Source organism: Rattus norvegicus, chromosome 11 (genome assembly GCF_036323735.1).
Source record: "Rattus norvegicus strain BN/NHsdMcwi chromosome 11, GRCr8, whole genome shotgun sequence".
NCBI classification, from domain to species: domain Eukaryota; kingdom Metazoa; phylum Chordata; class Mammalia; order Rodentia; family Muridae; genus Rattus; species Rattus norvegicus.
In genome coordinates, this window is record NC_086029.1 from 24,631,236 (window position 1) to 24,643,251 (window position 12,016).

At 38.2% G+C, this 12,016-nt stretch overlaps 1 protein-coding gene across 14 annotated transcripts in view; it reads left to right on the forward strand.

The window, feature by feature from the left end:
- The window catches only part of Robo1 (roundabout guidance receptor 1), a 1,040,826-nt gene that overhangs the window by 563,367 nt on the left and 465,443 nt on the right, over window positions 1–12,016 (forward strand). The gene's annotated exons all lie outside the window — the stretch shown is intronic.

A 12,016-nucleotide genomic window follows, 5' to 3' on the forward strand; every position in this document is an offset into this window, starting at 1 on the left:
TAAATCATTGGCCAATCTGAAAGTCAGAATAGACACCAGTTATTCATTAATTCGATGAGGAAATTAAGACTGAACCATTCTGGGCCTTGACTGCAGATGTGGCTTTGGAAATGACTCTCTACTCATCTAGAAAAAAAATGCCAAGCTCAGAGCTTTGCCTAGGGCCCTGGGCAGAATGTTATCGCAGCACTGCATAGAGGCTTCTTGAAATTTCTCTCCTTATTTTATTTAGTTTTATGATTTATAGAAAGGAAACATTCTTTGAAATTTCAATAGTTTCTCTTAAAAAAACAAAAGAGAATTAGCTAGTTTTTCCTCATTTCTAATGTCTACAAAGATGTTAAGTCAACAATATGTTTACTTCACTAAGTAATATAAATTTCTTCCACAGTTAGTGAAAAGCAGCCCATTCCACCTTATCTTAAAAGAATTCGTGCATGTAAGGCTATGCAACAAGTTTGTACGTAATCACTAGTCAGACATTTAACTGGTATCTTATATTAGCCAAGAAATTCTTATAAAGCATTTTCATGAGTTCCTTCTGAACTTCATACTATGTATTTTGATCATATTTGTTCTCCAATCCTCACAAATCCCCTCCCATTCCCTTTAATTCCCCAGCTTCCTGTCCTGCACCCACATATCCAAAGAAACTACAGAATCAGGTGCAGGTCGGTGTGGGACTGGTAACAAGTTCACAGTAACAGGTGACACCAAAATGTACCACAGAAGCGCCACAGCAAGTCTTACCTTGCAGAAGCTTCTCGTGTCAGATGGACTGACTGTGTTACCAGTGTTTTCCTAGACGGTGAGATTTACCATCGTGACATTAACTTTCCTAGTTACAGCTGTAACTAATCATGAATTGACTTCATGGCCACGTGGACTCTCAATGTAATATCGACATAGTGGAGAATAGGCATCTAGTATGGTTCTTAGAGAAGGAGGCCCTAGAAATACTATAGTCTAGCCAATAACCGTGGCTAGACTAATAATGTGTGTAATGATTTCCATCTTCTTCGAACACATACCCCTTGGAAGAGACAGAACCTGACTCATAAATCACTCTCATGGCACTAAACGCACTAAACGCTCAGTTGATCCTCCTCCCATCACTGAACCATCCTGCCCTTACGTCTTTCAATTATTTACTGAAAGAAATTGTTCCTCCAGAATCAGTGCTGTACGTAATTAGTTGACACTTATCAAGGGTCTTGATAAGAACAACAGTCTGAATTAAGAACACTCGTTCACTAACATCTATTCCAGTGGAGAGGAGAGGTCACTTTTCCATCCCTATGTAAGAGAATTAAGAAGTATCTGACTTGTGTAGACACCATGAGCTGCTGTACTCTAATGGCCCAATAGCATTCTCGCCATAAGTAGATGAAGCACTAGGTACTACTGGTGGCCATTTGCTTTTTAAAGGAAATGCCATGGTTTCATTCTAATACATGATTTGTACTTCTGCTGTCTTTGGAAGGTTTTTCCATAAGGTAATCATACATGTGAGCAGTGAAGATGAAAATTGAATGACATTTACAAAATATTACTGGCTATGTGCAGGATTATATATACAAGATGATTTAGAAGAATTTGTCTAAAAGTTAACAACCTCAGAGTCTGAAATCACTTCTGAGGGTCTGTTTCATATCTCTATCTGAGAATTATTTTTGGCACATGTTTCCAGTTCTGTTTTTTAACACGGCAAGCATCTTCCCAACTTGTTAGCCACTGTTATGAACTCAATCTAGAATGTTTCCAGGGAAAGCATGTGACCATTGGTTCTCCTTCTTCCTTCTCCTTCCTTTTCATTCTCCTTCCTTCTCCTTCTCCTTCTCCTTCTCCTTCTTCTTCTCCTCCTTCTCCTTCTCCTCCTCCTCCTTCTTCTCTTCTCTCCTCCTCCTCCTCCTCTTCTTCTTCTTCTTCTTCTTCTTCTTCTTCTTCTTCTTCTTCTTCTTCTTCTTCTTCTTCTTCTTCTTCTTCTTCTTCTCCTCCTGCTCCTGCTCCTGCTCCTGCTCCTTCTCCTTCTCCTTCTCCTTCTCCTTCTCCTTCTCCTTCTCCTTCTCCTTCTCCTTCTCCTTCTTCTGCTTCTGCTTCTGCTTCTGCTTCTGCTTCTTCTTCTCCTTCTCCTCCTCCTCCTTCTTTTGAAAATAGATTTCCCCTTTATATAATATATCTTAATTGATGTTTCTCTTCTTTCTACTTCTTCAAGTTCCTCTCCCACTCCCCTCTTGTTTACATACATCCCCTTTCTATCTCTCTTTGGAAAACAGACAGGCTTCTTAAAGATAATAATTAAATAAACAAGATAAAATGAAACTAACATATTAAGATAGGACACAACAAACAAGTAGAAAGAAAACAGCCCAAGAAAAAGCACAAAATACAGATATAAATTCAAAGACTCATCCATTTATACACTCAGGAATCCCATAAGAACACTAACCTGGAAGTCACAGCTTTGGCATAACATTATGAGACAAGAAACCTCTGGTGACACCATTGCGTTCTCTTTCTGTTGGCCATCTACTACTGAGTAGGGAGCCTACATTTAAAAGTAGTTTGCTTCCTCAATGAGTCTCCATTGGAGAAAACTAATCATTCATTTGCAGGTGGTTATCAGTTGGAGATAGCTTTTGGATTAAGGACAAGGGCATGTGTCTCCTCCTTTCAACTCTTGGACCCTTGGCCTTTCAGCTTCTCAGGTGCACACCCTTGAAGGCCCCATGCATGCTGCCCCATCTTCGTTAGGACATATGTGCTTTGATCCCATTAAGACAGAGAGCCTTGGTGTCCTTCATCCCCTCTGGGTTTTTTGCCTCCTCTTCTCTAAGCCCTGGGGTTAGGAATTTGAAGAAGACATCACATTTAGTGTGGAGTGTTCTAAGGTCTCTCACTCTCTGTAAAATGTCTAACACAGGGTCTGTGTATGTGTCCCTGTCTGCTTCGGGGGAGTTTCTCTGAGGAAGACTGCAAAAAGCACCGATCTATGAGTATAGCAGGATATTGTCAGGGGTCATTTTATTGCTATGTTTTGTTTGTTTGTTTGCTTGCTTGCTTGCTTGCTTGTTTTTAGAGAAGTAGTAGTTGGTTTTCCCCTAGGTACCAGGGCTGTCTCACAAATCTTTGGTTGTTAGTTGCCTGACCAATGTCAACTCTGACCAGTGATACAGCATTTTTATGTTTCCCAGACTTGCTGAAGGTTTATCTTATTTTACTTGTACTTGTTCTATTTTGTGTTGTCAAGTATCTGTGCAGAACTAATGTTATCTAAAGGGCTAGACATCAACCACACAAGATCCACAGGATTGCTGGACTTCCCTTCAACAATCCTCCAACCACTCCCTTTCCCAAATTACAAGACAGAAGCAACACTTCAAAAAGATATTATACTGCAAAGATATGATATATACTTGCTTTTTTATAAGACTTAGGGATCTATGCAGTGGCTTGAACACAAATTGATAGAAAGGCTACATCCCACATTAACAGAATTAGATCTCCTAAAATGCAGCCCCAAAGCAGAACTGCTTGGTTACACAAATTGGATCTGTAAGAGCCTTCTTTGCTCTGGGTCACATGCAAAAAATGAAATCCTCATGGTTCAGCTCATTAAAATAAAGGGACAACTCATCCTCTTATAATGTATACATTCACCTAAATCCAAAAGTAACTAACAGACTTATTTATTGGAAATGAAAGTCAAGAAGGAACCACTTGTCTTGAACTGTGTGGAAAATATTCTGTACTCTACTAAATTCACAGACTGTAGACAATACTCTAAAATTTCATGAGGTTTACCTCTCCCTTTCTGATATTCTTGTACTTTTACCATTTAAGAAAAGAAACTGTTAGTTCCTGCTGAACAAGATATAAAAACGTGGACACATGAAAACAGTGGTCCAGGTTGAAGATACCCAGAATCCCAGGATAACCAGGAGTTGGGATTTATAGCAAACAGAACTTAATTTGAGTGTTTTTGCCATGAAATCTCTGAAAGTCTTAGGAGCAAAAGTCATTGTCATTCCCTAAGATCTGCCTCTCTTCTCAAGCAGAACAAACTTCATTAGAGCTAAAACAGAATCCATATGCACTGCGCATGTCACTATGTGACACTGGCACTGCTGGCTTGTTTTCACAGAGCTATGGTATTCGTTTACTTTATTTTATATGTTAGGGAAGCGTGACTATTCTAATGACTGCATACTATCAAACTATACGTCAGAGACCACGTGCTATGCTGATTCAGCAATGTGTTCAACAGAAAAATAGGCACACTGGAGATTGCCAGGGACACTAGCAGGTGAACACAAACCAAACTTGTTCTTCAGATAGAAGCCAGTAGCATTCTAGACCTCCAGGTATCAACAATCTATATTGTATATCTGTTTTATTATATCAGGTAAATTGGATTCCAATAAAAGTTCAGAAAGAAAATAATAGTGTTTAATACAGTTTCTACAGTTTTATTCAAACCACCAAGCCTGGTTTTTATTACAAGGCTCCTTCGGGCTTGGTAGTCAGTGAGAACCCATACTCCAGAAATCTATAGAAGGACTTATTTTTCAATACATAATTCACATCAGATATTTATGCAGCGGGCTTCAGAAGAATTTTCACTTGAAATGTAATTAAATCATTATAAACCCCAACTATTTCAATTGTAGGGAAATATGAGCATTCAACCGTAGCAGAATGTTCTTGAGATTCTCCTGATAGATAAAAAGACAATTCCCATCTTGAGAGTAGCTTAACTGCTACCATTTCGCCGTGACTACACACACTGAAACCATGGATAACTTCAGAGCTGAGGACTTTTCAGTGTATTCTTGAAATATGAAAATCTATAATGCTTTCCATAAATATAAGCAGAACTTTCCCCGGAAGCCTGTTGTGTCCAGCTATTAAAGGCAATGCTTTCTGACTCCTCCCTCTTAGAGGATTGAAGAATGTGTAGTAACCATGTCACAAATGATAAATTCACTCAAACATTTCTACCCGCCTGCATCAACATTGACCAGTAGAAGTGTGGAGCCAGATGTAAGCCACATGTACAACTTTAAATTGTCTAGCATCCATATTTTAAAACAGAGTAAAAAGAAACAAGTAAAACGGCTTTCAAACCTTACGTTTTGTTTAGCTTATATGGCCAAGATGTCATCCTTTCAACATGGAACCAATAAAGAAAAGATGAGTTGAGATGTTTCACTCTTCCTTTTTGCACAACTTTACACTTCAAAACATCTTATTTTGAACTTGCCACATGTCAAGTGCCTGATACCACATGGATTCTTCCCCCTTTTTTGCTGCCAAAGAATTTCTGGCATCTAAACTTTATTTACTAAAAACATCATTTGGGTCTTAGCTTCAGTTGATAGCAAGTACACAGTCGGAACCATTTCCAGCTGCTCAAACTAACTCTTGAATCAAACTCTATTCCTTAGTGGATGCTGCTTGGACACTCTTAAACCCTTCGATACTCTCCAGGTTTCTGTTGATATAATTTATCAAACTGTAGTAAGTTCCTTTTCTTCTTGAATCTGATGTTTCTTTATTGGAGACTGAGTCGTCTTCACCACAGAGGTAACGAACACTTGAAGCCTGGTGTGGAGTGGATGAGTCTTCGTGAATACGTGCACTAAACTTAAATCTCTCAGCAAGGCAGATCCAACTTGCTACCATGGGATGAATGGCCTCTCCTTCTGGCAAAGGAATAGAGGGATGATTGAGTTTTTGAAGGATTGGTGCTCAAATCTATCTGAACACACACATGCAACTCTGTTTCAGTTTCTACTCAGTGGTCTGTCTAGCCCTCTCATGAGCAAAGCTAAACACTAATTTCGCATTGTCTTGTGTGCTGAGACATACTTTCAACTACCACAGCCATAGAGCTACAAGACATACGAAAAGTCTTTGTGTCTTTAATTCAAGAAATTTAGGTGAATCATAATAATTAATTATATGTGATAATATATAATTATATAATAATGAATTATAAATAATTCATAAGCATCGGGAGCAAGAAATTCAACATGAACATCATTTATTCTACTTCGTATGCTTGTTATAGAAGCAAGAAAATTAGCACAAGCCTTGCTCAGTTGTTCACTTTGGCACAGGTGACAACAACACAGAGGCACTGGGTCACTATTGCTTCATTATTGATCGCACTGATATTTCACTCATTGCAAATCTAGCCGGTGAGATAGCAAATCTCAGATTCCCTGCCAAAGGTACAGCAGCCAGCGAACAGCGTCGATTACACAATGGGCCTCACTCCTGCAAACTGTCATATGGAAGTGAGTTGAAGAAGCCAGAAATTACTCCAGTTATTTTAAATTTTAAAAAATGGCTATACAAATGAGCTGTGTATTGCGCATACTGAAGCTCCAGATGACAGGATTCTGAATGTTTTCAATATAGAGGTATGATAAGTGTTTGAGGAGGTATATAACTGACGTGATTTTTAAGTGTCCTCCCGTGTCAAAATAATAAGTGTCCTCATGTATCGAAATCGTATAAAATTCTACTAATATGTATATTTCATTGTTTATCAGTTTAAAACATTAATCATTAAATTATAATCATTAAAATGATTAATACTGTTACAGTGAATTATCCAAATATTAAGCTAAGCATAAGTTACATGCCTTTAATACCAGAACCCGTGTCGAAGATCAAAAGTTTGAGTCCAGCCTAGAAAACAATTGTGAGTCCCAGGCCCACCTGAACTACAAAACCCTGTATTAATAATAATAATAATAATAATAATAATAATAATAATATAGAACCAATATGAAAATGCTTTCAACCTGAGAGATTCCCCAGTAACTAATTTGTTATAGTAGTTTTGAAAGTCCAAAATGTTCCCAGTTCATAGTCACTGTGGTGATTTATATCTAGTCGCCAGGGAAAATGTCATGATCTCATGTTATCTTCACAAGAGCTTGGCATATCGGGCTGTAGTATCCTGTGCATCATGAAAGTGAATAGGGGAGGAACGAAGGCAATTTTCCTCACGTGACACGTTATCAAGCCCAGGGACAGCAGCCTATACTCTCAGTTGCTTTCTGTACCCATGGAGGGGTTCTCTCTAGCAAGCTTCATGTATTATTAAGAACTGCAAAGTCAGCATGCATATGCTTGCAAATGACCACAGTTCTCCAATTAACCCGTGGTTACTTACACAGCCTTTAGCGCTCTGTTTCAGGAACCAGCTAATGAATTCCAGTATAAATGATTGTACTAGTGGGAAACAAAGGTCAAGGGAAAAAAATGGGACACTTCATAACAACAGCTACATAAAGGGCTTTTTTATGTTCCCCCAAATCAATTGTAAAGATTGTGGTCTCACAGCAATGGAGTGAATTTTAATTCAACAGTTATTCAGCTTGTCCTAGTAAAGAGAAATTTTAAAACAGGTTAATAATGAAATATCAATTTCTTAACTAAAACTCTTTAATTTTGTAAATGAAATAAGTCAACCATACATAGGTAGTAAAATATAAAATGTCCTAGGGAGTCATACTCTTTATCTCAGGATGTTTGTCACCTCTGGAAAAGGAGGAAGAGGAAGGATAGAGAAACAATAGCGGAGTCTGTATTCTTTTCTACTGAGAAAGAAGATGTAACATGAATGTGGCAACATTACATAGTAATTATGTTTTATTTACGTGGTGAGAACTGAATGCCTGTTGCATGTGTTAAATTTTCTTTGAATGTGAAATGTTCCATAAGTGGAAATTATGGAGTTTTAGGAAACTAACAAAAACAACCACAGTGCCAGCAGCTACCATTATACAGCACAGAAGACTTAGCATGCTGGGTGTCTTATTAGCACCCTCATTTAAAAATTGACACAGGATTGAATGGAACATGTATTCAAAATCCGCACAGCTCTATTAAAATAAAATCAAAAGAAAAAAGAAAAGAGTATTTGACTGAAATCTAGATCTTATTAAATAGACCTTTGATGTATTGTGATTTTAATGTGCGTTCTGGTCAGACATGGCCTTGTGGCATTTTTTAAAAGGTCTTCATAGAAGCAATTTCTCATGAGTGCTTTTCTTTTAAAGAAAAAAAAATGTGTGCTCCGATATACCTGAAATTCAAGAATACAGGGAAGTGCTTCAAATTCTATGTCATGCAAACTCTGCTTGAGATTATGTAGTGTGTTGTAATTTTATAAGCAAATAAGTCCTGTTCTTCATTATTTTTCAATATCAAAAGAACTAATAGAAACCCACGAAATCCTTTCACAAAGAATTCACAAAGCTCAATTAGCATTTTGAGAATAGGGGATAGTCAAAGCCACTCTCATTAGTGAACACGTTCTGAACATAATCTGTCGGACTATTCCCCTTTAAGCACTGTACTGCTCTGAAGTGCCAGACACAGGGCACCTCACTCGCCCCAGCCTACATTGTACAGGAGTCTTCTTTTTGTTTTCTCCTGTGTCTACTTCCAGCTTATATTTCACAAATGACAAAAGCCTTGCAAACGGAAGATCAGAATTATACTCAATAATTGGATAATGGTTTCAACTCTAAATGAAATAGAAAGAACCTCTGTGGACAAATTCTGTTAATCGACATTCTATTGTATTAGTGTGATAGGTTTCCTAAAACCTGATTTGGAGAGAAGTATTAGTATAAATGGGTTAACTTTGTAAAAATGGTTGGGCAGGCTTTAGGGCTTTGTCATTAATGTCTACTAGCCACTAGACCAAGTGAAAGGCTAAAACACAGCTTTATCGCAGTAATGGGAGGGCAGTTCTGTGGGTGATGTTACACTTGCACTGCCTCTGATAGCTCACACAAGTGGGACACTTACAATCACTTGGGGTTCGGAGTGCTTTCATAAATGTACCAAAGAAGTTGAAAACAATAGTTGACCAAAATCAATCATTTCAGTCACTTAAATTATATTCACTTAAACTTGTTTTACAGGCAACTGTGAAAATCCATCGATTAAAAGACAGACAGAATGTCAGCAATATGTTTGTGATTAGTTAAACTGAATGTAGAATTAAAGCAGTGTGTTACGTTTGTGATATCTGGCAAACATCCTGCCTCACAGTAAGGAACTGTGTGAACATTTACAGGGACCGGCTGCCTACCCCTTGCACACACGTAGCCCTACTACAACTGAAGGGTAAAACTACTGTTTAAATCTCATGGAGTGCGGGAGATATGTCAGTTAGTGTTTTACTGATTCATGAATATCAAACAATTTTTAACAATTTCTCTGCCAACTTCTATGCCACATTGAGCTTTTGTTTCTTAACAGAACACCTAGATATTGCTATTACTCCATAGAAGTTATTAGCCTTTCTCAGACAAAAATTTCATGTATAACACATAATGTTTGTGTTGGCTTCAAGTTATTGTTAGTTGAGTCTTATGCAAAAAAAGCTTACTCAATGAGTAGGAAGAGATCCTAGGTATAACTAAAGGAGGATATTTGAAGAGAGTGTACACTTTTTGTTTTTATTGGATATCTTTTATTTACATTTCAAATGTTATCTCCTTTCCCGGTTTCCCATCCATAAACCCCCTACCCCATTCCCCCTCCCCCTTCTTGTATGAGGGTGCTCCCCAACCCAACCACCTACCCCTTCCCGCCTTCCCACTCTGACATTCCCCTACACTGGGAGGGTCCAGCCTTGGCAGAACCAAGGGCTTCTCCTCCCATTGGTGCCCAACAAGGCCATCCTCTGCTACATAGACCGCTGGAGCCATGGGTCTGTCCATGTTTACTCTTTGGATGGTGGTTTAGTCCCTGGGTATATTCTTAACTGTGACTTTGTTATTGGATATTCTCCTCTTACTATAATATTTACTTTACTGTGGTGCTGATAATTTATGCACTGATCTAACAAATAGGACAGTTATCAACTAACCTTCAGCAGTCTTGTGTTTTTAGTTGTTCCATAACCTGATTTTATGTGGTTACTTTCATTTTAAGCAAGGTGTACAGCTATTTGAAAAGAAGTGTTGTTATCTCACTTCCCTGTGGAGGGTTGAGAAGTGGACCAAGAGCTCTCCATACCTTCCTTGCAACACTTCCAATTTAACAGATGGGAATTAAGTAGGAATGAGAGACCACCAGCATCTGCCAGGGACAATCATGACTACAAACAGAAGTGCTTATCAGTCTTATGCTAGCAGGAGCTCCGTAAAGAACAACGGGGCCATAGCCAACCCTGGGCTAGACGTGTCTGACTCCATCAGTCTCCATGTGTGTGGTCTGTGGTGTGTGCCTTGCACTGTGAATACCCCACATGGAGACTTTTAAATGCAATTTCACCTTTCTCCCCCAATGCCTGTTTTCAAGTTGGAGAAAACCATACATCCCTATAAAAAAATTCTCAACAGTATCCTTATTAAATTTAATGAGCCTACTTCCTTCCCCTCTTAGTTTTTACCACAGACATGGAACTCATGAGATAAAATGTATACAGACATGAAGCCCAAATCAAGGCTGGAGAGATGGCTCGGCCATTAAAGGCAAGGCTCACAACCGAAAGGAAGAAAATGGTGATAGAGTTCAGGTCTGACATGCTTCCTTTATTCACTTAGAGGTTAACTAGACATCCCATTCTTCCAGCTGCCCCTGAGAAAGACTAAAACACTCTACACTCTCACCAGTAGGTCTTGACCTGTCAGCTTGACAGACAACCACACTGAATCTCTTAACATTTATTTATCCTATCATTAACAATTCGAAGCTCTACTTAGGATGAAGTAATCATTTGGGATTCCCATTCTGTAAAATGATATTTCTCTGTCTCCTTTATCTTCCTCTAGAAGTCACTGTTCTCTCCTGTTGAGTTTCAGGAACTCTGTTAGTTTTGGCTACTATACATGTCTTTTCTCCATTCCTTCCTCCATCACATGGAAAAGAGAGGTCCTTCCTCGCAGGCAAGTCGTACATTTATATTTTGCTTAGGGCTTTGCTTTTGATTGCTCTCTTACACTTTGCTTGGACTCGATAGTCTTATCATTTCCATATCTGGTTTGAATGCATCATGAGGTTATTCTGGAAACCATTTGAGTTTTGCTTATGTAAATCAGTTCTCCAGGTCATGCACAAACATTGCTCATCTTTTCCTGGTAGAAGCAACTTTTCACAGAGTATACTCTACTGTGCACTGCAGTTCGGTTCTTCTCATTCATGTGTCTGTTTTTATATCCTCATTTCCACTGGTAGGGCTATGTTCAGTTTCCCACGTAAGAGAAAGAACATGGCTATGTCTGTCAACTCTTCCATCCAGAATCATGGACGGTGTCCACACTAATTAGAATAATCTAATAATGTTATGTTGAGTTTAGAAATCTCTATGTTTAGCATAACAATAATAATTATATATAATAACAAAGCATATATAACTGGACAGGGAATAAAGAACAAAAATATAGAGCAGTAAAGAACAAGTTCATCCTAAGTACTCATTAATAGTAATTTAGCATACATCCATAAAAAAGAAAACTGATCAGAAGTTACTTACGCTTTTGTTAAAGAACAAAGACAATCTACAAAATATAATAAATATGTATATGTTTTACTCTAGTATCCACCAAACATTGGGATATATTAATATACAAATAATTTGGCAAAATAGCTATTTTACATCATCACGTATTTCAGGAAGTAACCCAATTTTACAGAAAATTATGAAGTTAATCTCTATGCCTTTCACTCTTTTCCTTCTCTTTTAAACACTTCTCCCCCTCTAATTAAGAAAGGATTCTTTCCTCATGCAATATATCGTGATCACAGTTCTCCCTCCTTCCACTCTTCCCAGTTCCTCTCCACCTCCTCTCCCCCTCTGGATCCGCTCCCTTTCTGTCTCTCATTAGAAAAGGACAGGCTTCTAAAAGATAACAACAAAATAGAGCACAATAAAATATAGGAAGATCAAACGATAATCATCAACTTGAAGTTGAATAAGGCAAACGAACAAAAGGAAAACAGCTGCAAGAGAAGTCATAAGAAGCAGAGACCCCGTCAT